Genomic DNA, 4594 nt, shown 5'->3' with positions numbered 1-4594 from the left:
TCCTTCCTGGGAGGCTCAAAGATGTCACGGGCAATTGACCTAGGAGAGGACTGCTCACCTGGTCAGAAATAAATGCATCTGTCTGATCTCTGGTGGGTACGTCCTTGAGGCCCACAGAGAACTCAATTCCCATTCTTGAGTCAAGGTAACTGGGTACTGAGCCAGACACCACGCATCATCTTTCTACATCATCTCCCTGAACCCTTGGGCTTACCTCGAGGTGTGTGTATTTTGTCCCCATTCAGAGCAGGGGAAGCTGAAGCTCCAAGATATTAAGTAACTGGCCTAAGGTCACACAGCTAGAAGGGGCAGAGCTGAGGTCCAAACCCAGGCTGGGCTGACTCCAGAACCTAAGCTCTCTCCACAACACAGAGCTACCTCCTGTGACAGACATAAGGGAGAACAATGGTGGGGTTTAGGCTTCTTTCTGGGAAAATAATGACTGCCATTTAGTGAGTGCTCATGGTTTTCTAGACCCTGAGCAGGGTATTTTACACTGAATTACCTTCAGAGTGGAGTTAAATCCAACAGGTAGTCAGGAAGGTGACGAATTGTAGGTGTCCATAAAATCCCTTAACTAACGCCATTCCTTAGCTATAAAACTCTGCATGTGGCTTATGTCTCTGCCAACGAGCTTTCCATTTTCATTATCCTGGCAACAACTACCCTCTGCCTTGTCTCAACAACAGGACTTGAAGGAGGAGTGCAGAAAGGAGTCAAACAGAGACACTGGTCCTCCTGGACTTCCAGGCACAAGCTGACCTTGAGGGTGTTGACTGGGTGGGACAGGAGGCATCTCTTCCTTGTGGTGAATTTGAGCACCTGTGTTCTTCTTCTGCAATAATTGCAGTGCAAGGCAATGTGTCCCCTCCTGTGCCCTCCCTGATCTTCCAGTCTGTCAATCATCACAGAGCAATTGCTTGTAACCTTCAAAAGTGATGATGGACTGAAGATGCAACGACAAGTGAGAAAAGCCAGATTGGAGGTGGAGAAAATTGGCCTCGGAATTTTGTAAGCATTTAATTTGAGGACATCCTGTCATGAGCTAACTTGAGTTAACATTCACAGAAAGGGAGAAGAAGAAATACATTTGAATTACAAGGGGTGGGGGAAGGCCAAGGGAGAGGTTTATAAAAATGAGACCAGGCACAGAGGGAGAGTTTAGCAATGGGTGTTTCAGGAAGAAAAAACTAAATTACACACACAATTCATCTTCTGCATGCAAAGTCTTGGAGAACTTTGTACAAGAAGAAGGTCTTAGCAAGAGCTGCCCTGTAGGGATGGTGTAAGCCAGTTTCCAGCATTTTTCTTGATTCTTTACTCAGCTGTAGAGAAGGCATTGGAACAAGAACTCTCATAAGTAAGGGGGGGGATGTATATTTTTAGCATTCTGCAGTGTGGAATTCTTCAAATATGATCAATTTCAAGTAGAAGTCAGGATAATTTTTAGAAATTTATTTCTTTGTTTTACCCAATCCAAACAGTGCCACAGTTGAATCCCCCATCAACCAAAGATAGATGAGTTACTCTCTATCTTCAAATACTCCAGGGAAAAAGTCTGTTCTAGAACGGCATATACTGGCATACGTGTAAAATATTTAATGCCATGCTTGGTTTATTCCATTGTCACTCATGTGTAGCACAGAAAAAGGAAAAACTTCTGCCTGACCTAATATTCTAGAAAAGAATACCTGCTGACCACACATCATCAGAACCTTGAAAAATATCCCTTCTGAAAGGGAAAAAGAAATATACGTGGTGTTTATGCCTCCGGCCAGGAAGTATACCCTTTAGCTTGGGTTCTGTTCTGAACAGCCATCTACGTATATAAGTGCATTTCAGCGTGACCGCCTTTGTGTTCTTCGGCTGAGCAGGAGCAGCTAGGTCGGACAGAAGTTCCTGCAAAGCACGTGAGAGGATTAAATCTGCCTGTTGGGGGGCAGGACTGGAAATCGCCCGAAGCTCTTGGACTGTTGATAGAGCCCAGAGAGCCTAAAGGTAGTTGGCCAGGGTGTACCAGGCTGAGGCTGAGGGCCTGGATGGATCTCTCCAGAGAGTGAGATGTGGCCCTGCGTACCCAGACAGCAAACATCAAAACCAGATAAAAGGAGCAGGAAATGGCAGCCAGAGAAGCCAGTAGCAGGGATGGTGTGATGGAGCAGGTGAATCCTGCAGAGTATTTGAAAGAATGTAAGAAGCACAAATGGTGTAGAAAGAATGGGGAGCGGGCTGAGGGGCTTTTTGGTATTTTCTCCGAGCACAGAGTCATAGTAATTAATAAAATAACAGATCTCTGTTCCAAGTATTCTATGTCTAGTTCTGGCCTGACGATTGCAAGAGTTTTGCCTACATCCAGGAACAGACCTTTACGGAGTTGCTGGGCAGATAACATGGACGCAGGTTGTGATGTGAATTTGCTGTAATATTTAAGAATATTTAATTCTGCTATTTGAGGGCAATGGTGGTTCAGTGGTAGAACTATCACCAGGCTTGGTTCTGAGCCAATGCATCTCATGTGCAGCCCCTACTCTGTCCGTCAGCGGAGGCCTTCGTATTGCTGTGACGCTGAACAGGCTTCAGCAGAGCTTCCAGACAAAGACAGGTTAGGAAGAACGGCCTGGCAATCTACTTCCAAAAATCAGCCAATGAAAGCCCTACAGATCACAGCAGTCTGATCCCATTGTGTGTGGGGTCGCCATGAATCAGGAGCGGATTCGATGACAGCTAACAACAAAAAATTCTGCCGTAGAAAATAAGAAAAACTACATATAGAAGCAAGTAGTTTATGAGACATGTTAGTCATAGAAAAATCAGTCTAGCATATGAGTATTGAACATAGGAAAGAGGAAACAAACAAGAGTATTACTTCTAGACAGAAAAGGATGGAAGGACCAAGCCATGAGGTATGAATCATGCCACCTCTAGGATGACAACTACATCATCCTTCAATCAGCCACCCGTTGTTGACACCAATGTGGTTCTAGTCTGTCCCCACTGGTGCTATGCCTAGAAACACAGTTAAAACGCATGGCTGTTCAGCAAGCTAGGGATTGGCCAGGTATACCTGCTCCTTCCTCTCTCTGAGAGAGCAGCAAGCTCGTGTTGGCTTCAGGCACCTTCCCTCTGGACCAAGACGCTACACCATCGCAGGGAAGGTTGATGTGGACAAGAGAGACAGGACATGAGAACACTGCGGATTCCGTGTTCTACTCACTTGCACCCTGAGCTAAGTGTGCAAACCTCCTCGTGTTTCTCATTGGGCATTTTATATTGATTCCATAAACCGTGTGATTGAAGCATCTTAATTTGGTCTGAGAGCCTTTCTGCTCCATGACCTCTGGGATAGCTCGCCCAGTAGTGTAACTGGAAGCTCCTACTGAACCAAAGAAATGCCTCAGACAACATGGTAGAAAGACAAGCCCTGTAAGAAATAAATGCGTGAAAGGCAGTAGGTGTTATGCAAAACTAGAAGAAAGAGAGATTATTTTTTCTGCTGGAATGGTCACAAATGTTCATGAATACTGTGAGATTTGTGCTTGGAGAAACAGAGGGTGGTCTGGAGACATACGAAGGGCACGGAGAGGATGGGGGAGTTGAACAGCCCAGGATAACGGGAAGCAGCAGAAAGAATCCAGGAGCCTTGCAAGTTACCTCAGTTGCTAGGTAAACAACTGGGCGAATACTTGGGCAAACAGGTGGGCCAACTGAGCAGCCTGGCCTGGTGACATGGGAACCTGGCTGTGCTCATCAACGTATCTGAAGTTGTGCCAACTGTACCTCTGTGCAGAGAATAACAGATAAACCAGAAATGTCATCTCTCTTTCAAAAAAAAATGTCTATCAAAAAGGGAATTTGTTGAATAACGTTCCTGCCAATTGGTCTTGGTGTTAGTAACATTCCCATTGTAAAGATGTGAAAGTGAAGGTCAGAACTTACACAGAGTTTCCCAGCTGCTAAATGGCTCCAAAGTCTGTGCCATCGTCAATGCACCAAACTAAGCCCAGGTCTGAAGTAGATATGACTCAGACTCAAGGGCCTTGGTCACCTAGAAGAGAAGACAGTCAGTGTTACCTTGGAACTTGATAGGGAGGTTTCAATACTGCAAAGTAGAGGAGACACAACTCTGAGTCTGGGAAACAGACAGAGAATATATATTAGATTAAAAGTGTAATTGCCTGGGTGCTAATTAGTTAGCTTCTAATAAATGGGATAAATAACACGATGTAATTACCCTCTGCGCAAAGAGGACCCTAGGTATTTTCCTCAGTGGTAAGCCCCTGTGGACTGTTATGCTAATTCTAACTGTAAAGGTAGAAAGAGACTACTATTCTTTTCTAGGCCAGGAAAATAGGGATATTTTGCTGTATTCCTTTTGTATACTGATTCTGGATAGCCCAGATAATTAAAAATAAAAAGCCAAAGACTGGATTATATAGAAGATTGGATTACACGGAGGAGATACTTAATCTATCAGAGGTGCAGGGTCCTCAAGGCAAATGTGGGGCTGCCATTCTGTAGAAACTTTCTCAGAAGCCAGCCCCACTGAGAAGCCTGGGGGGATTCCTTTTGCTCCCATTTTGTTCCCTTCCAGGGT

The 4594-nt window shown here is 44.9% G+C and overlaps 1 protein-coding gene across 1 annotated transcript in view; it reads right to left on the bottom strand.

The window, feature by feature from the left end:
- Positions 1 to 3949: 3949 nt before the first annotated feature.
- The window catches only part of LOC111821830 (uncharacterized), a 19304-nt gene continuing 18659 nt past the window's right edge, over positions 3950 to 4594 (bottom strand). The window contains exon 3 of the transcript XR_002825164.1: positions 3950 to 4045. The gene's annotated coding sequence lies outside the window, so the exon portion shown is untranslated. The remainder of the gene's footprint in view (positions 4046 to 4594) is intronic.

The sequence above is a fragment of the Trichechus manatus genome, unplaced genomic scaffold (genome assembly GCF_000243295.1).
Source record: "Trichechus manatus latirostris isolate Lorelei unplaced genomic scaffold, TriManLat1.0 scaffold00109, whole genome shotgun sequence".
In the NCBI taxonomy this organism is placed as follows: domain Eukaryota; kingdom Metazoa; phylum Chordata; class Mammalia; order Sirenia; family Trichechidae; genus Trichechus; species Trichechus manatus.
Note: the sequence above shows the minus strand (reverse complement) of the source record. Positions and strands in the feature narration are given on the sequence as shown.